This window comes from Mustela lutreola, chromosome 9 (assembly GCF_030435805.1).
Source record: "Mustela lutreola isolate mMusLut2 chromosome 9, mMusLut2.pri, whole genome shotgun sequence".
Classification (NCBI taxonomy): domain Eukaryota; kingdom Metazoa; phylum Chordata; class Mammalia; order Carnivora; family Mustelidae; genus Mustela; species Mustela lutreola.
The window spans coordinates 134523126-134545875 of NC_081298.1; positions in this window are offsets into that span (position 1 = coordinate 134523126).

Consider the following 22750-nt stretch of genomic DNA (forward strand, 5'->3'; position numbering starts at 1 on the left):
TTTCCAACACACATTGTTTACTGTCTTGTTAATTTTACCATTGTTAATATACCATTCTAACTGGTATAAGGTGGTATCTCAATGTGGTTTTGATTTGAATCTCGCTGATGGCTAATGATGATGAACACTTTTTCATGTGTATGTTAGCCATTTGTATGCCTTCTTTGGAGAAATGTCTGTTCATGTCTTCTGCCCATTTTTTGACATGATTATCTGTCAAAAGTTCACTTTCATTATCCCAAAAGTTCATGTTTGCTTTTGTTTCCTTTGCCTTTGGAGACATATCTTGAAAGAAGTTGCTGTGGCCTCTGTCGAAGAGGTTACTGCCTGGTCTCCTCTAGGATTTTGATAGATTTCTGCCTCACATTGAGGTCTTTGGCTAGGTTGGAGAAAACCATTAGTGACAACGTGGAATCGATTAGGGCAGAAGTGAAAGCCACCCGAGAAGAAGTTAAAAATGGTATCAATGAGATCCAATCTAATCTAAATACTCTAACAGCTAGGGTAACCAAGGCAGAAGATAGAATTAGTCATCTAGAGGACAAACTGATAGAGAAAAAGGATCAGGAGGAGGCCTGGAACAAACAGCTTAGAAGCCATGAAAACAGAATTAGGTAAATAAATGACGCCATGGAACATTCCAATGTCAGAATTATTGAGATCCCTGATGGGGAGGAGAAAGAAAGAAGACTAGAAGATATAGTTAAACAAATTCTCCATGAAAATTTTCCCAGTCTGGGGAATGGAACCAGCGTTTGTGTCCTAGAGGTAGAAAGAGCACTCCCCAAGATCAACGAATCTAGAAAGACCCCGAGGCACTTGATTGTAAGACTGATGAATCATAATTTTAGACAAGAGCTTTTGAGAGCAGCTAGGGGGAAGGGAGTCTTTATGTACAGAGGAAGGTCCATCAGAATAACGTCAGACCTATCCACAGAAACCTGGCAAGTCAGAAAGGGCTGTCTATTTCTTCTTGCTATTGCAAGCTAAAGAGGTGGGTTCTTTGGATTTTTATCCCTAGATCTAGTCTCCTTAGAGTTTGGGGGCTGGAAGGGAGGATCTTATTCTCAATGAATTGATGAAGTGATACTTACGAGCATTGATCTCTTCTTAAACTGCTAACGATCTGCTTTGTAACCTGTTCTAGAATTCTGCAGCAAATCAGCTGGACTCCTCTCCTTCTACAGCTTCCAGAATCCATGGTTTTGTACATTGTAGGGAAAAAATTATAGTATTGACTATTTGCCAGTGTTTATACAAACCCAGCTCTTAGAATTTAAGACAGATTACAAGAGGGGCTCAGAACAAAATCTCTAGAATTGTTTTAAGCTCCAGAACAGAAGGCATTCAAGCCTGGATTCTTTAAATCATTCACAGTGACTTTGAGTGCTTACATCAGGGCCCATTCCAAGGACCAGAACTTGAAAAATATATGGGTCTCATTATTCTGGAGAAGTAAAGGCTCTTAACTACCAAGGTAAGAGAAGGCATCCTAAGGAAGAGCTCCATGATGCTAGTTTTAGAAGGAAAGGGGAACATCCAGTGACATCTTTCTAAGGAAACCCACATCTTCTCATCTGGGATTCTCATAATTAGATTTAGTTCTGCTCCCTCGAATTCAACTTTCAAAGATCAGTTATGATTATTCCAAAGTATGCATAGGCTGATCTTGTAACTCTTACTTAAAATATCTTGATGGCTTGTCATTACTGACAAAATAGGTCAAATCCAAATCCCTTACCATGGACCATGGCATAGGATGTCCGCCATGTCTGAGAACTGATCTCACCTCTATGTGCTAGTTCATGTGGTTTCCTTGGTCTTTGCAGCCAGTCATCTCACTGAGTCCCAGCGATCCCTCAGAACTGAGAACAGGTGTCTTTCCTGCAAGGGTCTTCTCCAACTCACCCATCATGGTGAGATCCCCTCTTTGAGTTCCCAGAGGGCCCTGTGCTCACCTGGACAGGAGAGCAAAGACATTCTCAAGGACTAGAGTCTGAGACCATCACCACATCCCAAATTTCTAAATAGTATTCTAACATACCACCCCCCCCATAAAATGCAGTAAAAATGACCGTACTTGTATCACATACGTGATGACAAGTAGTGACTGTTCCACTTATTGGTGGGCAGGTGTCTGTGGCTGACCTAGTCACTTGCTAGTTGGCAATATACTACTCTTGCCATTCTCACATGTATGACTCAGACTACATCCTTTAGTAGTTTCCCTTTGCTGTTGTCACAAATTATCACAAACACAGTGGCCTCAAATGACAAAAATTTATTAGCTTATATTTCTGGAGGGCAGAAACCCAAAATGGGTGTCACTGGGGTAAAATCAAAGTACAGGGCTGTGTTCCTAATGGAGCCTCAAGGAGAAGGCCCTCTCTCTTTTTCTGACTTTGACTCTCTTCCCTTTTCATTTGCAAGGACCCTTGTGATTACACTGGACTGACTCAGATCATCTAGGATAGTCTCCACAACTTGAGATCTTTAACTTCATTTCATCTGCACGGTGCTTTTTGCCATGGACGGTGAACCAGGCTCAGGATCCAGGCAGTAGTGTGAGGTCATCGAGGGTGCCATGACACTGTCTACCGCATGTCCCAATATGTTACAAAAAAGTACGTATCACTCATCTTTGGGTTTTCCTGTAATAATCTCAAGCTCAAATGATAAAACCAAGACTTTGGGAAGGATTGTCTCTTGCTCGTTTGCCCCTTCTGGGGCCAGACCCACGTCTTAGTCATGTCTGCATTCCTGGCACATGGATGTGTTCTGTGCTTGTACACTGAGATGAAATTCTTACCTTTACTGGGAACAAGAGCTCTACAAGTTCATTCAGGGACACTGTCCAACATCTGACTAAGGAATGACCTGCTTGATCTTTTCCCAAAGGACAAGGTACACTCAACTATGCTTTAATTTCTCTATCGCAGTTAGCCGTCTCTCCCTCATTCCGATCAGACCAGCCTCTCTGCTCTCTCTCATTGCTAAGTTGGACGGTGTTTCAACTCTGCAGCTTCCACTCATGGGCAGAGGGAGGACTGGCTGCACACGGCAATTCAATGACCAACCTCAGCTGAGGGCGCGGAAACACTTCAGAACACCTGCCATCTGGAGTAATCTTGGACATGCAGCAAAGGCTGTATCCCTGCAGCCCCTTCAGAGGATGCCCGTCTCTCCTCAGCCCTGCAGCCTCAAAGCCCCCCACCTGCAGAGGGAGCAGAGGTCCAACCCTCTAGCAGGATCCGCAATGGGGCTAGAGGAGGGCCTGGCTCTTAGACGACAATACGTGCTCCTGCCTTCAAGATCTCTGCTCATTTGGCCCCTCACCTTGGAGGGCACACTAGGGTGTAGAGTTTGATCTGGGGATGAAGGCATCAGGAATCACGTCTCTCATGCTTTAGCTCTAGGCATGCCAGGATTCCAGCTGACCCAAAGAGCCTCGAGCTCTGCCGACCCCGCTTCTGCAGCCCGGGGCTCTCGGCAGGCTTCCCCCATCCCTACGCTCTGCAAGCATCACCCCTTCCTCTGCCATTTATTTATCAGCATTTCTCCTCCATGGGGCCACAATGGGCTATGTAGTAAGTGCCGGGTTCTGACCTGCCTGCACCATCGGTGGACCCACCATCGCATCCCAGAGACCTATGTCCCCCATCTGTGACCTGGAGACAGTAGTCAGTGCCTGCAAGGGCCCAGGCCCAGAATACGCACAGGGGTAGAAATCGATAACAATGCACAACCAGTGTTGGATAAACAGTAGACTTGTCATCGCTGCAATTGTCCCGATTTTCTCTATCTGCATCGTTTCCCTCTGGTGTCTCCTTGGGAGAGCGGAGCCTGGCTCATCAGAGAGCTGAATCAAGGGAGGAACCACCCACACGGGCCCTCGGCCACGCCACCTCCTCCCAGGCAGCACCCCCGGCGACAGCCGCAACTTTCTTCCCTTATTACGCATCAGAGCTAATCTCAGCAAGAGTGGGATTAGCCGTGTCCTTGCCCTCTCACCGCTGGGCCATATGCTCCTGAATGACAGCTGTGTGACAGCCTTTGCTGGGGGAACACAGTCTTTTCAACCCAAATTTGATGAACGTACATTTCTTCTGTCTGTCCTACTTTGGGCCACCTGTCACTGTGGCGTGGTGCCTTCATGGGACCAGCATGACACTGAAACTGGACCACCAAGGAAGGTTCAAAGACAATGCTGCTGCCACCAGAGAGAGCTGGGGGTAGGGAGGGATGAGGGGTCGGTGGCAGGGAGGTCTCCTCAGAATCCAGGAGAGCCAGACCTTGGGTATCTGGGACCAAGCAAGAACCTGGCCCCCACAGCCAACTTGATCCCCAAATGGTGCGCCCTTCACAAAAGAGGTGGCCCCACACAGAGGGTTATAAACCAGGGCTTCTCAAACACCCTGATGCTTACAAATTTCTGGGGACCTTTTTCCAACAAGGATGCCAGTCCCTGGGTCTGGGGAGTGGCCTGTGAGTCTGCATTCCTAATAAGCTCCCAGGTGACGCCCTTCCTACAGAGAGTCTCTTACCCCAAGAGGCTACTTTGTGACTGAGATTCCCATACTGACGAAGGTAAGAGGCCAAAGGAACGAAGGAGCCTCCTGAGGGAGCCCTGCTGGACTTCTCCAGCCATCCCAGCTCAGGGTCACCAGCCATGGTGGGGTGAGCACTGCCAAACCAACCGGCCAACCACAAAGAACCTTGTAGCCACGCCCTCTTTTATAGCATCGAATACAAGCTCGGGGAGGGCGTAAGAAACAAGAAGGGACAGGAACGGTAGGGAACTCCAACACCCTTCTCTGCTCAGCGCCTGCAGAAGAGAACAGATGAGCAGGGGATCACTGGGCCGTGAGAACGGAGGCCAGGGAGGCGAGATGCCCCAAAGGAGAAGCCCCAGATCCCTGAAGACAGAACTTACCCCTTGTCCGTGGAGCCTCGGGCTCCAGAGGCAGCCGTTGGGAGGCTACCTCAACGTGCTTCCTTTCAAGGCAGGAGGAAAGTGTACGTACTTGCCCGGAAGCAGGTAATAGGAGCAATTTCCCAAATCGACTTTGGCAACCCTGAATTTCGGTGGAGATGTCAGACGGTGACATCAATCCACCCGAATTGCTTTTGAAGATGGAATGCTCACGATCTCATAATTCTTCGTTAATTGTTAAGGAACTAATTAAACCCATAGCATCTCGGCCAACTGAGTTTTATTATGTTAATTTTGCTACTGGACAAGCTACGTCAGGCATCTGCGGACTCCACTGTGGGCTTCTGGCTCCTGACAAAAGGCGTTAATGATATTTTCAATGAACACAGCGCCTGTACCCACAGAATCCCAAGCGATCCACTGACAGCTCCTTGCCAATCCCCACAGGGCCGAGACCTGGCATCCGGGCATCACCTTGCTGGCTGGGTTCAAAGCAGCCCCTTCCCCCACGGGCACACACGCACACGCGTGTACCTACCCAGGTGCAGAGCAAACACGGACTGCTAGCCCAGATGGAGACAGACAAGCAAATGCACACTCTGCCATCCTGTGTGTATTTCTCTTGAAATTGTTATTCATTCCCATATTTTCATTGAAATCCGAGCCTTAATTGTGGCTGGTTAGTGACTCCTGGCACAGGACATGCTGTATCCTGCTGGGTCCGTCTGCCTCTCCGGCATTCCCCGGCATGACCTGGGCCCAAGCACCTGGTCTGGGTGCTGGCCCACCTCGTCCATAGCAGGAATGCTTCACCCCTCCTTGCACACCCCACAGCCCTGAAGCAAGCGGCGTCTAGGGGAACAGGATGATGCGGGGTTCCTGCCCACCTCTGCCCCCGCCACACTCCAGGGCACATGTGGTCTCTGTGATGATGCTTCCTGAACTGATCAACCCTTAAAGAGCCAGAGATGTTCCCGGGCTTACCAGGGAAGTGGCAGAGTCAGAACGAAAACGCTTATCGTTTAACCTCCACTTCCCCAGAATAATGGCGCGGAATGGAGTTCCAAACCTTGGAAAAGTTTCACTTCCTACTTTCTCCTTAGAGAGGAGGAAGCTGTGGCTTCAGGGGAAAGAAAGCACTTGTTTAAGAATGCGTAGCTAGTTCTTGATGATTCTGGAGTCTGGTCCCACTCCTGCCAGCGCAGTGTTTTTTTAGCAGACATACGACCTGCTTGGGAGACGCACATCAGAAAGATAAAGGCCACACACTCGGAGAAACCTTTTGAATTTCCCTTAGAAAAACGGTTTACACACATACCCCTTCTCACGTCCGACTTCTTCCTCTTTTTCAACCAAAACAAAACCAAAAAGAAGCCCAGAGTCCAAGACCCTCTTAAATTTAGCCAAATATTTATTTTTCTCAGGCTGGTTTCTTCGCCTCAAAATAAAAACAAAACTGAAAAGTACAAAGAAAGGAAAGAGGAAAAGTGCCATGGATGTCATCTCCTCACGCCCTTGTTCCTGATGGAGCAAATCGCTCATGAATCATGTAATTTTGCCTGCTGCTGCCCAAGGTCCTTTGGTCTCTGAGCCTCAGTGGCCTGTCCTCCAGGCTCATGGTGTGGTCTCAGCTCCAAAAAAGTCACCAGCTCCATCCCGAGGGGAGGGTTCAGCCACAACCCACCTCTGAACCTGCCGGTGAGCTTTGTGGAGAGATGCCACACCCAGGGAACTGCTACTAGTCATCAAACCTTTGGTCTCCTTTCTAGAAGAAGGGAGGAAGGAACCTCAGTTCCACGTTTGCCAAAGGAAAAAAGGGGGGAGTACACTGATCACCAGAAGGTGGCGCTACACTGTAAGACAGGCTAGCCAGAAGGGGTGAAGCCTCCAGGAGACAGATCCCAGGATTTCAGAGCTGGGCTCCTGTCTAGAGATAAAATGAAATAATATGAAGCCAGACCTGGAAAGATCCTAAAATATCATTCTGGCACAATCCCATGTCACTGACAGGGAAACTGAGGCCCAGAGAGGTTCCAAGATTGGCCCACGATTGTACAGACGGGGAGGTAGAACTCACATTCTATCAGCTCCGTGTGCTCTACAAAAGGCTGCCTGCTTTTTGGCACAGCTGAGATCAAAGGATAAAACACAGAGATTGGCTCATCAGAGAGAAAACAGGTTTAGGAACTGACATTCCAGAGTATCTTCCTGGGGAGCCCCCACCCTTCACCCCAGGGCAGAGAGGAGATTACAGAGGGTCCGTCTCCCTGGTACCAACTGCTCTGCCTCCTGAGTCTCAACAGTACAACCAGATAAAGCTCCACCACTTCCTAGCTGTGTGATACCGGTCGATGGTCCACTCAACCTCTCAGAACCTTGACATCTTCATCTGGAGAGTGGCACAAAGGTACCTCCCGCTCGGGATCGTTTTGGAGAATTCGAGATCCTCATGTCAAATGTCTAGCTCAATGCCCGGCATAGAGTAAACTCTCATGAGACAACTCTCCCTTCTCTTCTGAACTGTGCCTCAAGGAACATTCCTCCACAAGGGTCCCAAACTGGGACTGGAAAAGCCCACCCAGAGTGCACCGTGGAGGAAGGTTCTGCTCCTATGACAGGGCTCATGGCCAAGGACCCCAGACACGGAAGGGTGAGGTCGCAGGATGGATGGCGGGAATGGAGGAGGGAAGGGCAGAGTCCAGCCTATAGTGTCCGTCAAGAGAGAATCAGACAAAGTTGTGAAGCCTGACTATCTCTGCACAAAGCCCATTCGCAGAGAAATAGTTCCTGGGCCAGAACCACACCAAACATCCACAGACACCCGCCCCCATGCAGGCCCAGCACATGGGTGTGTACACACAGATGCACACACGTCCACACCCAGACTTCAAGGAGGGCGGGTGCGGTCATCGGAGGGCTGGGGCAGACGAGCAAGGCCTTCACGGCGGCCTCAGATCCCGTAAGGGAGCACCTTGTGTCTGTCTCCCTACCCGAGCAGCCAACGCACTCCTTTCAGTCCCTGACTCTCATTCCGGGCCCGCAGGAGCCAGACTGCATTATCACCACCCTCTCCACACACAAAAGGCCCCAGCTTTTAAAGGGCTCCCTTGGGACCACACAGCGAGGCAGCCTGCTGCCTAGGTGAAGCCCCCGGCCAGTGGACAAGGCGCAGGCTCCACGGAGTTTCTCACCCTGGTTCCAAGAATAGCTCCCCGCTGCGACTGAGTCTCAGGTCTGGGCAGGGGGCAGAACAGATCCCTCCCGGGGACAGAGGTCCCTCGCAGCTCTGTGACCCTCTGGCTTCTGGCTTCATTCTTTGCCTCTTCTAAGGAAAGACGTCCTCTGGATCTCTCTGACGGGCCCTTACCTAAACTAGATGCAGGACTTTCTGGGTCATCTTTTAGGGACAGCAGGTGGGGAGGAGACAGAGTTCACCTATGGCGGGGGGCACAGTGACTCCTGTCCCTTCTCACCCAGCCCCCACCATCCCTGTTCAGGGGACTTTCGTGATTCTTCCAGGTTTCTACGAGGAACACTCCCTGGACATTCCCGCATTACAATAGCCTGGGATAGAATACCCCAGATTCGCCCTACCACGTAGGCAGAGAAATTCGGGCTCCCTGAGCATCAGCCTGTGTAAAGATGTGTACCTGGGCCACGGCAACATCTCACTCACAGCTGGCTGAATTCGGGGATGGTGACGTGCCCCGAGCTGGACTACTGAGTCCCAATCCTGTGCCCCACCCCCGCTAGCTGTGTCATCACGGGCAGGTAATTCCATCTCTGGGAACTTGGGTTCTTCCACAGGCAACGGAGGATAAAGACATACACAGATCTTCCTTGACTTACGGCGGCGTTATGTCCCAATAAACCCATCCCAAGTTGAAAATAGCTTAAGCTGCCAATGCATTTAACTCACCTATCAAACATCACAGCTTAGCCTAGCCTACCTTAAACTTGCAGTTGGGTAAAATCATCACGGCCACTGCCCCGGATCACGACAGAGTAACACACCACGTATTGCCAGCCCAGGAAAAGAGCCAAATTCAAAGTACGACTGTTACCAAGTGCATATTGCTTTTGCACCACTGTAATGACAAATTGTAAGTGGAAGCCACGGTTGGTCCGTCAACATATCACTGAAACACTCCTAGTGACTGGTTTGTAGTAAGTACTTAGTAAATGTTAACCAAGATTATTGGTGTTTTTCACATGCATTCATTTGATGTTGACAGTATACCTACTACGCACAGGTACGCACAGGTACGGTAGAGGCTCTTTCACCAAAGGGAAGGAGCCGTGGCCTCCCTCCCCTAGGCTGCGTGACCAGGAAGGGGGAGGCTCTCCCTGCCTGTGCTGAGCAAAGACCTCGCTCCGCCCTTCCCCCTCGTCCCTATGGAGAACACATCTCATCCGTGGATTCTCTAAACAATTCTGATTCTTCTAAACACTTCTGATTCTTCTAAACACTTCTGAACTCCATGTTCACTGACTCCTCTATTCCTGAAGGTTCACACTCCTCCTGAAGCCACTTGTGACGCACCTTGTTCGGTGCTCTGAGAGGAATCCTCCATTTGTGGTATCCCCACTGTGTGGTAACAGTGAGGTAGACTTTGGGGGAGCAAGAAAGATGACTGGCACATGGTCCTGGCCCCCAGAAAGCCCACATCCCTCTAGAACACTCATTCTTCCCAATGTACTGAGCATGGACTCGGTGTCGGGTATGTGTGTGGCCGGGAACAAGATGGGCTGTGTGTCCTTCGCCTGGAGCTTTCAGTCACCTGGGAGATGACATGTAAGCAAACCATGACAATCATGATGAGGGGAGTGCCAGGTTTCACCGATGTGTAGATGAGACAACGGTTAATAACAAAAAAGTGAGATAAGCATCATGGGAAGGAGTGACATGGAAGCTGCTGGAACACAGAGGAGGAGGCCAGCTCTTCTTAGGGGGCTCAGGAAAGCTTCATGCATAAGAGGCACAATACCACCAATGCTGAAACCGCGGGTTCTAGACTCAAGCACCAGGCTTGCAGTAGCAGGCCTGACGCTCACTAGCTCATTGGGTTAACAGAGGCAAGAGCTCAATCTTTCTAAGCCTCTGTCATCACATCTACTCTAATGGGAATAAATCAGTCCCCAACATATACCACCGATCTGGGGGTTGAATGAGATGACTCATTGTGCCTGCTGGCATAGAAGAGCACTCAGTAGATGTCCTTCTTCGTCATCTTTACTGAGCGAGATGTGAACTGAAAGAAGGGATTGCCAGGAAGTGATCATGCAGAAAGGCATCTCTGCCCTAGATGGGGTCCCTGGCCCAAGGCCAATCATTTCTTTCATGGGCCTTACTTCTCCCATTCAGTAAATAAGTGGGTTCATTACTTATGATTGACGTCTCCTTTTGCTATAAATTGCTCTCTGACTCTGGTTTGCCTTGGCCTTTTGAGGTCGACAACCACACAGAATAATCACTCTCTGACATGACTTCCTACTGCCTATGTTTAGGCAGACCATGGCCCAAGCCATATTCTTGGTAATTGCAGTGTCGCCGAGGTCAGAGAGCTGACGCACCATGGAGAGGGTACAATATTCCACCAGTCCCGACATACACCAGTCCCAACACTGGTGTGCTAATAGAACACTCCTGTCTATGGTGATGTTCTCGGTCTGGATCTTCACCACCAACTCATTCACCACTGAAAATACAGGTGCCCAACAGAAGTGATGACAGAACCGTCATAATATACATTCAGATGCACGAGGCATGTGGTTTCAATATGCCCCATTGTGTTCATGACATTGTGGTTGGTACTTTATTGTTTGCCTGTCAACAGAATCCTTTCTCCAGAGTTCTGGCCAAGTGGCCGAACCCATACGAATTCAACTAGAAGTTGAATTTTTGTACTGTGGCTTCTCCTTGGTTCTAGGAAAAATGCTTTCTCCTTGTTTTCTCTCTTGTTATTAAGCATCAAGATCACCTGAAACAGAAGCTAGGAGTCATCCCAGGCATCTTGTCCTCAGATTCAATAATTGACCAGAGACACACTGCTATGAATTTTACCTCCCTGACACCTTTCAGAAGAGCCCAGGATATTTTTGCCCCATCACCCCACATTGGCTCAGACACCCATCATGTCCTTGCTCAGAATTGTGAGATAAAGTCGATTTACCATCCTCCACTCGCCCCAGTGCCTCTTCTGTTCCAAGTGAGGCCCTCTAAAATACAAATAGAACGACCATGTCACTCTACTACCCAGCGCTTTTCCCACCCCATCCCCTGGTGGTTCTCAAACATGAGCAGACGTCTGAGTCACCGCGAGAGCTTGAGAAAGCACACGTTATTAAACCCACGCTCAGAGTGTCTGATACAACAGGCTGAGGACGGGACTTGGGAGTTTGCACCTGTACCAGGTGTCCAGGTAATGCCGACGCGGCTGTGTTGGGGACCACGCTTCAGGGCCATGGCCCTACACTCCAGGATGTAACCCACCCCCACCCCGGCCTGGCACTCCGGGATCCTTGACAAGCTGTTACCCAGCATAGTTTTTCCATTTTATACCAGTGACGTCACACACACACATAGACCTATTACTTGTGACTCCCGCAGCCAAGTATCCTTGTAGAACAGAGACTTTCGGGTTTGAACAGAGAATCCAGACTGTAGGTAATGAAGCTCATACCCTTACGAGACGAGTAATCAGGATGAGGCTGAACTCAGTAGGCAATCCGGGGCTCAGCCTCCCGCCCCCCAGCAGGTGCTGGCAAGCATCGACACCCAAGCTTTGCAACTGAGCTTCGAGGTAGATTCCATCCAAAGTGCTGTCTTCTCCTGATGCCTGAAAGCCGTGTGGCAAAATAAACACCACAGCTGGTTCATTATTTAAGCCAAACGTAAACAAGATCTAAAACAGAATAGGATGGATGCAAGCCAAATGGAAAGGTAGTTTAAGGTTATGAAATCTGGCTTGGAAACCACATGTTGTCTGAACTTGTAAACATCAAAGAGCCAGACTGGAAAACTGTAATAATATAATAATAATTAATAATAATAAAATCATGCCTTCCCCACTATTACCTCGGGATATAAAATCATAAAAAAAGAAATTAAGATGTGATAGGCCTATTAAGCTACTTACTCTGTCTCCTGAGAGGGAAGATCTACACCATCTACAGGGTCTAGGAAATCTTCTGCTCCAAAGGACATTTACAAATTCTCAAGGACAGAGGGAGCTTCAGAAGAAGCAAGGTCACAAACACCCCGCTAAGAGGTCATACAGCAGTCTCCATTTCTCCCGCCTGCAGAATTTTGAGTTGCTGAGGATGGAAAGAAGGCCCACTCGCCATCCTTGGAAGAAGAAGGGAAGCCCAGAGCCCACAGCCTCCCCATGACCAGCCGCCATAGCCAGGAGGATCATTTGGTAGAACAGAGGCTGTGACCTTGACCACCACACCTGAGTTGCTGAGGCAGGCCCCTGAGATCAAACTGCTCACACAGCAACACCAGAGAACTGACCAGAAGGGTTTTTTTGAAGATTTTATTTCTTTATTTGAGACACAGACTATGCACACAAGTGAGAGAGATCATAAGAGGGAAGGAGAGGCAGAAGGAAAGGGACGAGAGACTCCCCACGGAGCAGGGAGCCCCACATGGAGCTCCGTCCCAGGACCCTGGGATCATGACCCGAGCTGAAGGCAGCCCCTTGACCCACTGAGCCACCCAGCGCCCTTAGAACTGACCAGATTTTAATTTCAGTATTTGGGAGATTCATGTGCCATTCGGCCCTTCCCTTTGGAAGTTCAGGATCAAAACAACTTGAAAATTCAGAGTTAACCATATAACAAATTATTCTCCTATAACGTGATGATGATACTCATTCTTTGAGATGAATGTTCCAAAATTAGTTTATCTTTCCCTTCCTTATGAATAGCTTCCTCTTTACCCCTAAAATAACAACAAAATCCGGACCTAGCAGATGGAAGTATCCAGTAGGCCTTTGGAGTGAAAGTGTTTTTATAGAATTTATTTGGGACAAATATATATCTTTTCTACTTTCAAATAGGCTCTTCTTATCTTGTTTCATCCATCATAAAATAAATTCTCACTTGACCCAATCAGGGCTCTGCTAACGTATCAAAGGTCTTTCTGCCACCACACAGCTTAATCTCCTTCAGTTTTTAAGTAGCCCCTGAGCAAAGAAATTTACAATATTTTAAGTTTCTCAGGGCAGCCTCATACTTTCATTTTAGAGCTGTGGCATCCAGTATGGTAGTCATTGGCCATACATGACAATTTAAACTTTTCATTATTAAAAATAAGTAAAGTGGGTTTTCCTGGCTGGCTCAGTAGGTAGAGCGGGCAATTCTTGATCCTGGGGTTGCAAGTTTGAGCCCCACAATGGGTGTAGAAATTACTTAAAATGTTTAAGAATATTTAAAAAAATAATTAAGTAAAAAGTTCAGTCCTTTATTTCAGGAAAATATGTGGTTAAATCACACTAACCACATATTAAGTGTTTAATAGTCACACGCAGGTCGTGGCTACCAGATATAGAAAAAGCCCATTATCACAGGAAGTTCTGTCTCTTTGCCCCATTTTAGAAGTTGAATTTCTCCCCAAGTCTTTTACCTCTTCCGTCCCGCATTCCTGCTCTCAGAAACCACTTCACTACTTCTCATCCCTGGGCTCATTGGCTTCGGCCTGTCCAACCCTGAGAACTGCCCTCCATCCTGTAAAGGGAAGAGTCCTGCCAAAGACAATCAGTAATGCAGGGGTCCCCGGGGGGCTCGGCCAGTTAAGCATCTGCCTTCAGACTCAGGTCATGATCCTGGTGTCCTGGGATAGAGTCCCGCACCCTGCTCCCTACACAGTGGGGAGCCTGCTTCTCCCTCTGCCTGCTGCTCCCCCTGCCTCTCTCTCTCAAATGAATAAATAAAAACTTTAAAAAAATTTTTTTTTAATTTTAAAAGGCAATCAGTATGCAGAACCAGGCTCAAAATCCAACAATCTAATTACTAGTGCCTCATTGCATTAATGTTTTTGCACATCTTATCCCTTTGGTCCTCGGATACATTTGTATCCCTTACTTACCTGCATGTATATTATCCTGCTCCAACCTCAAATGACTCCAAGCTGCAATTCTTCGAGAAGGGCTCCACGCTTTATGCATATTCCTGATGTTTTTTTGGCCTCTGGCTGGTTGGTGGGGGGCTCAGTTTCCCATATGAAAGTTTGGAAAGTCCAGTTCAGGCCACGAGTGTCCACTAATTTCAATCTCAGCAGCCCTATGTCTGTTCAAAGTAGAACGCGGTAAGGTAGAAAGAACACTACTGGTCATGGAATTCAAGGCATTCTGGATCCATGTCTCCATTCCTCTGTTTCAGGCTCTGGGATCTTGGGGAAGTTCCAGAACATCTCTGAGGCTCCCTGTCCTCACCTGTGGGGGTAACGGTAACAATCATGAGTTTGTGGCGAGGCTTAGAGAGCATAAGGATAGTAAACAGCTAGCTCGGTGGTGAGTTTATATAAATCTAGACACCCAGTGCAACCATGCTCTTTAAATGTTTCTCTTTAGAAATTTTTGAATTAGTGGTAACAGAATAATGCAGCTGGTAGGTTTTTTTTTTTTTTTTTTAAGCCATTAAAAGACGACAGCTCTTAAAAGTAACTATTTAATTAACATCTTGCTTTTGTTTATATTACTACAAATAGTCTGTTATCCATGCTCTGCAAAGTTAATCATTCAGAACAAATGGGTGTCATTTGAAATCTTACGTGGAAAGCAGTCCCTTAAAAGGCCAGCACTTTCAGAGCTAACTTCAAATTAGCGAGACACAAGTTTTCTCTGGGCAAGTTAGATTTCTAAGCACTAAGGTGAGTCTTGTTCCAAACATGCCCACAGACACAGAAGTGAGGGCAAGCAGCATAGCATAGCAGGTAAAACACCTTGGCTCCGGAGTCAACAGCTGAATGGAATCTTGACTTGGACATTTTGTGGCCAAGGATTGCACAGATTAACACACTGGAATGGTATCCCGTATGTGACAAATACTTCCTCTCTAAATCCATAAGAAATTATCCTCATACTCCAAGGATCCTGCCACACTTACCTGAAATATTATGATCCTGGGGGACTCATTCAGAGAGGACTTGCAGCGATTCTTATGAGTAAGATGAACTCATGGTCCACTTCGGCCCCAGGTGGAAGGCTCTACCTTCATCATTTCGTCTCATTTCATCTCCAACCTATGACTCCTTGAGAAAATTCTGTATCTAGTACATGGCAAAGACAGAATTCAGTGCAGGGAAATCTGACTTCAAAAACCAGAGTCTGGGTGCCTGGGTGGCTCAGTTGGTTGAGCAACGGCCTTCGGCTCAGGTCATGATCCCAGAGTCCTGGGATAGAGTCCCACATCGGGCTCCCAGCTCCTCAGGGAGTCTGCTTCTCCCTCTGACCTTTTCCCCTCTCATGCTCTCTCTCTCACTGTCTCCCTCTCAAATAAATAAAGAAAGTCTTTAAAATAAAAATCAGACTCTGAACTTCTGTGCATTTCTGGCTCTCCAGGTAATTAGGCCACGGTGATGGAGGCTAGTGGCTCCAGCCTCATACCCGGGGTTCGGGTCCTGTTCCACAACTCACTAGCTTTGTGAACTTGACGTTGAACCCGAGTCTTCTCTTTCCTCAAATGTAAAATAGGGGTGACAATAATACTATCTTGAGGGACTTCATAGGAGAAGTAAATGAAAGCGTGCTGAGCACCTAAACACATTGTAGGTGTAACAGGAAAAGTTTGAACACAGGACAAGCACACTAGCAATTTTCAGAGCCAGGTGAGGGACCCCTGCACCCCAGTTGCTGACAGCAGCCTGGTACCTCACTGGAGCAGTTAAGTGGGTAATTGCTTCAGCGGAAAGGGAGACTAATTATAAAGGTAGAAGTCCTGGGAAAACCAAGCTTTGCCTATACCAGTCTTGCTTGGTAGAATCGGGTATCTCTGGGCCTCTAATATGCTGGGTTCTCTAAATAAAAAAGTCCTGAGGCATTTAGATTCGCAAAGAAAAGCCATGCATTTTTAACACTGTTCTTTGTAAACTGAAGTTAACTTTTGCAACTGCTCAGTCCTGAAAACCTTGATTGTTGACCTTCACAGAGGTCACACATTTTGCCAGGATGCCTGCTCAGCCATTACAAATAGATTTCTTGGCTCTAGAACGAATGTCTCAAAAGGATTTTGACCCATAGGCCATGTTTTCACTTCCTGGGTTCTGTAATGACCCCAGAAGATGGCTCAGTCTTCTCAAAAGGACACCCCAGACCAGGAGACGCCCTGGAATACTCCTACCTACAAACTGTTTTCCCTTCCTCCGATGCAGTTGCCAAATAATCAGCTCTAGTGATCCTTCCAGAGAATAGGATCTGACTCCTCCCGGGGTCTGGCTGTCCTTATGAGCTCACCCACCAATATGGCCCCCACCCCCTTACACTGACCAGTCATAATGGAATTCTATAGTTCTTTAAGTTTTCATGCTTTGCTGCCGTTATGCACTGGCCCACACTCTTCCTTTTGTCTGCACACTCTCCCCCTCCATCTTCTGGCTAAGTCCAACTAATAATGTCCTCTAACCAGGCTCAGTACCACCCTCCAGTGGATTGCAAACTCCTCCTTGGTCCTCCCACAGGATTTTCTGGCCCTTTTGTGCAGCTCTAATGGTACCAACTGAGAATTGTTTCTGCCTCTTCCTGCAAGAGTGTAAGATCCTCAAGACAAAGACCTCGTGCTATCCAGCTTTATATCACAAATGCAGGTAGAGAAGGGGCAGGGAAGATGCTCAATAGATATTTGGGGAAAGAAGGAAATGGAAGGAAAAAGAGGGGAGGGAAAAGAGGGAACGAGGAGAGTAAACTATGAGCTAGAAAGAAAGGTAAAGATTAAGTTCTGAAGTCTTTTGGCTTGAGGAGCCCTTCTTGGCATCCCCTGGCATCAGGTGTCTGCAGCATGTACCTTCCAGACTCACCTGGCACTACATGCTGGGGAAGGATTTCCAACTGAACCAGCTCAGGCTGGATTCTATTATTTTGCTTGTGCACATGCAGCTTTCTGCCTTTTGAAACAAAGCCACATGGACACAAGCGACATCACTTATCAAGCATCCAGGTTCCGGGCCAACTGCCCGTGCTAAGCACAGGCACCAATGCCGAAGTGAACACACAACTGCCTGATGGGCAACGGAGCGGTGGTCACAAGATTCTCGTGCCATCTTGTAAGCAACTGGCATTCTCTCTGCAATCTGTGGGCTCTGAATATTTGGGCACCCCAAAAGACTCCTGTTGGTTAGCCCCTAGAGCAACTTCCTTAAGGATGTATCCTTATTCCTTTTTCTTTTCTTAAGAGCTCTCTCTACTCTGTCCCTCTTGAATCCCTGGCATTCATAACCATTTATCCCCCAGAATGCATAAAAAATAGGCCACCTCACCAACTCCATGTTTCTCCCTGTCTCCACACAAACACTAGGAATCCTTGTCACTTGAGGAATATTAAAGGATGCCTGGTATAATGAAAGATACTAGCTTAGTGGTCTGTCGGACCTGGGCTTGCATTCCAACCGACGCGATGGTTGGGCTAGCAACTCAATTGCTCTAAGAGTCCGTTTCCTTGAGTGTGACATGGGAGGGCAGGAGGACTGACAAGGCTTCTCTCATGGAGCTGCCGTAATGATTGGGTGTAATGTAGGTAGAGCTTTTCTGCAAAAGGTCTCACATACGGTGGGTACCCAACCAACTACAGCTAAAATAATGAGAATTCTTTAAATTCTTTAAATATAAATAATTTGAAATCATTACTAAATAAATAAGCCCCACTAGACAAACCATAAGTAACAAAAATAACTAATGTGAAGACGTCGTGAAGGGTCAAGAACATTGACAGTCTCTTCATGATTCTGGTCTCAAATTTGTCACTGACCCTCCACAAGGTTGTGAGTCTTCCTCAAGGGTAGTCTAGTCCTGTTAGATCTTCACCTTTGATTGTCATCAAATTACCCCAACCTCAATCCTTTACCCTTCTACAAGGCTGAGGAAACCACCCCCCATCCAGAGACCTCCCCTTTCCTGACATAGAAATCAAAAAGGACTACTAAATCAATACGTGTTTATATATATGTATGTACGTATGTATGTACATATATATATATAATTTAGTAAATTTATATGTGGTTGATATTTAACTTCTTAATAATATCCAGTTCTCTAGTAAATTATAATGGAGAGGTTAAAATCTGTATGAGGTTTTTAGAAAGGGCAACAAGCAGAGGTGGGAAGTACTGGGGAGACATAACCACCAAGAAGGGGCAACCAACATTCAGAAAGGAGGGAGATGAGGCACCAGCAAGAAAGACAACCCTCTGGGGCCATTTAGCATGGGGACAAGAGGCACCTCCTATCTCAGGACAACCCTCCCTACATCCCCCGCCCCCACCCTGCCCTGCCCGGGGTCCCAGCCTGCAGCATGGTGACCCTGTGAATACTGCGACAATTGCCAGGAAGGTGTAGCACATCGAACACCCACATTATAAGGTCCTCTGAGTTTCACAATCCCAAACTCTTCTAATGCCGATGAACAAGGAGGGCCCCACACTCTCATTTCCCCCCAAAAGTAAAATCCCTTAGAAATGGGGAGAGTCTGTTGAGTTACTTGTGCTGGTTGTATAGAATAATGGTAATGGTGACAATATCTAACATGTGTTAAGTGTTTGCAACAGGCCAGACTCAACACCTATTCTCTCATTCTATCTTCAGAACAAGCCTCGGAGGCAGAGCTGATTCAGTCCTAGTTCCCTGGGAGCTCAGGTGTCACAGGTTGAAATAACCTACCCAAGATGACAGAGCTAAGAACAGATGGAGGCTGTGTGGCTGATGTGTTTTGGATTTGTAGGATGACTCCCACTAAAAATGCTTGGTATCTGCCTCCATTTCTATGCTATGCCTGGTTCCCTAAAAATAACAAGACCAGTGACACACTAATGTGTTCTCCAATACACTGGACTGATTATTCCTCTCATCAAGCCAGATGCTTGGGTTGCTTCTCAGAGGAGTAAGCCTTTTGACTCTACCCACTTCCCCTCGAGCAGCAGTTAACTGTTCAGCTCAATCTGAAACTATTCCCACCCCGTTTAATTCAATAGCCATTAATTCCCTGACTTCACTCCCTGAACTCTGAACATCTGTTTCTTCCAATGCCTGAGTTTAGCTCCTCATTGCGTTTGGTGACTGATGTTAACGTGTACTTCTCACGTTCTGTCTTCTGCTAAAATCCTTAAAGCAAATGATAACCAGAGATTTTACATGAAATCCTTCCTTTTTTCTTTTAAAATTTTTATTTTACCTTTTAATAAGAGTTATATGTATTTAAGGTGTATAACATGATGATTATATATATATAATAAATATTATATATTTACATATATATAGTGAAATGATTATACAGTCGAGCTAGCTGACGTATCATCTAACATAGTTACCGTTTGTGTATGTGTGTGTGGTTAAGAGCATCTGAAATCTATTCCCTTAGCAAATCCCCAGTATAATTTTTTAAATTTTATAATCCTCAGTGCTGACAAAGAGGTGTCACTAGTACATTCATATTCTGATTATATTATAAATTATAGGAAATTATATAACAAGACGGAGCTAACGTCACAAAAGTGCTCATGACCTTTAGGTCTCTTTTTTTCTTTTCTGAAGATATAAAGATAAGCATTTAATGAAAATTATTTCTAAATGTTAAATACTCCCCAAACAGGAAATAACCATCTATGTGTTTAAATATTAGGCAGCCATCAAAAATGGTAACTGTGATCCTCATAAAATATTCTTACAGGAACTTTGATTTAAAAAAAAAAAAAAAAAAAGACAAGATACCAAATGTTGTTTTCACCATGGTTAGGATTTTGTAAAGGTATGTCTGTATATGGACAGAGATGGACAGTATCACAAAAAATGTTTTTTTAAAAATTGTGTTTGAGAATGGAACGAGTTTTTTCCATTTTAAAAATTCATCTTTCAGCGGCGCCTGGGTGGCTCAGTGGGTTAAGTCTTTGCCTTTGGCTCAGGTCATGATCCCCAGGTCCTGGGATCAAGCCCCATCAGGCTCCCTGCTCAGCGGGAAGCCTGCTTCCCCCGCTCTCTCTGCCTGTCTCTCCACCTACTTGTGATCTCTGTCTGTCAAATAAATAAATAAAAGCTTTAAAAAAAAAACCAAACTCATCTTTCAAAGAGTACACTTACCACGATGTGCACTGAGTAATGAATAGGATTGTTAAATTGGTATATTGTACACCTGAAGCTAATATAATGCTGTATGTTAACTATACTGAAACTAAAATAAGAAAGAGAGAGAAAAAGGAAGGAAGGAAGGAAAGGAAGGAAAGGAAAGAGGGAAAGGAAAAAACCTTATCTTTCATAAATTTTTTTTTTTTTTTTTAACTAAAAAAGCCACTTCTCCTTACTTGGTGTTACCATGGACCTGTCTACAAGAAGCTTCTGACTCTTCCCATGGGAACGGCTGTCCCAGGAAGCTGGGGATCAGGATTTACAGGGTATCTGGATGGACTATCTTGGAGTAACTTTCAGATCATTTTTTGAAGCAAATTGCAAAGGTTACAACATTTCAAGCTCCAAGATAAGTATTGCTTTAAACCCTTTGAGGGGAAAAAAAAAAAGCTCCAAATAATCTTATTTTAGATCTCAGGGTGAAAGGTTTTGATACATGACTTGTCCTCTGGAGAACAAACACTCATAAACATTTTGGTGCCAGTGTGAAGCTGATTTCGGCCACCTGGGAGCGTGAGTCTCAACCGTCTGGCTTGAGGACAGGGTTCTAGCCACATTTTGATTCAAGAACAATAAATAGCAATTAACTGAGGCAATTGACTTGCCAGCCTTTGAACCAACTGGAAACCAAGATCTAGCAAAACAATTTGGTGTTTCAGTGCAAGTTAAACTCTCCGAGGTGTCTGCCTCCACCTAAGTCATAACTCATGCTCTTTAAAATTCAACTGCATCTCAGGAAATGGGTAACTTTCCAAGCACAGAACTTCCCCCTGGACTCATATTCACTAGCTTGTCAATCAGATGTTCAACCTTCCTTTAAAGTTTAAGCCTTATTAACCTACACACTGGATCTGACTGATGATAGGCCACTGCAGACAATGGAAACCCCTCCCAGGTTCCAAATCCCGTAGTCCTGGTTCAGATCCCCACAAACTCCCTGGAAGGGATGAAAGAATCACTCACATGTCTGATCCTTCGAACAGAGGCAATGAGAGGACAGTGTTTAAAAAAAAAAAAAAAAAGTTCCTGGAGGCCCTGCTGATTGAGACATCTTGGAGGAAAACCAGGTCTGCTCCCCACCAAACTGCCCGGAGCAGCCAGGAGTGCCCAGCCTCGGCCCTCCCAGGCTCTGTCGGGAGCATGCTGGGCGCACCATATGCAAGATCCGAACCAAACATATAGTTGGCAAAAGTACTCATTTCGGAGGCAGACATGCCAAGGTTGCCCAGAAACTGGTAGAAAGTCAGCTCCAGCGTTGGAAATGCGTAGTCAGGAAAATTCTAGCTGGAAAGTCAGGAAAATTATTTGTGGAGGCAGTGTGGATGCAGAAATATGGTCTCTAGGACTAGGGCCGGGGGAAAGGGCAATCTGGGGTCATCCTTTGATTTCTTTCCCTTTGTTTCATCACAGCAGAATGTAACCTTAGTGCCGCTGGGCTTTTCCATGAGGCTTGGCACCTCTGTCACTTTCCACAAATGTCAGCTTAAAAACAAAATAACATACATATCAGAAACGAGTGGAAACTGACTAGAAGAACCTGAGATAGGTAGGGTCTCAGACATGGAAATCCACAAATGAGAATCTATTTATCACTTTCCAGAGCGTTGCGACTTTCCAAAGCCAGTGCTGCTGGTGGAAAGAAAAAGAGCTCAGAGTTTCATTCCGGAGTCCTGACATTTATCTTACCTGCCTTTTTAAACACCCAAATCACCTCTCATTCCTCAAATCCTTAGTTATCCAAGGAATAAAAATGAGCTCCGAGGAGGTGGAGGAGGGAAGCTTCGTCCTTCCCAGACCTACCAGGTCACGGGCCCTGAAGCCCTCAGTCCGCAGGCTCGGGGACTCTTCCACACAGATGGGGACAGGGAGGGTCCCCAATCATGCAGGAAGTCCCATGGCCCCAGAACGCCACTCCCACTCCAGTCTTCATGCCCAAGGAAAGGAGAGGTTCGGGGTTTTCACATGGTGTCCGCATGTCTTCCCTTTGACGTTGGATTAAGTTATATTAGTTGTGCGATTACCAGAAACGAGGGAGGCATCTAAAAACAGGCTCGTGCCGCTGCGTCTACTCAGTGGCAGTCTGCGGGCGAGGATGCCAGCTTGGTCACATTGAATGCCATCCGCAGGATTGCCCACCAAGCTGGGAGTACCCTCGGGGAAGGTTCCTGCCCCGTGGGGATGTCCCAGTCCGACAAAAGACCTGTCAACCTACCCGAATCCCCAGCACTGATTGGCAATAAATACTGACGTCTTGGACATCCCCTGCCCCCCCACCGCTCTCGGTGGATAGGTACTGAGTGACACAAGGCAGTCAAAGATGTTCTGTGTAACCGTCGGCTCCCGCAGCGAGGCCCCTACCCGTCCCCCTGCCCACCCGACTGACGAGTCCAAGCCTTAGGGAGCGTATGTGGTTTATGACGGGTAGAAAATCTCCACAATGGCTGTTATTAACTATGGAGTGACGCAGAACCTTCGCCCGGGCCTCTCT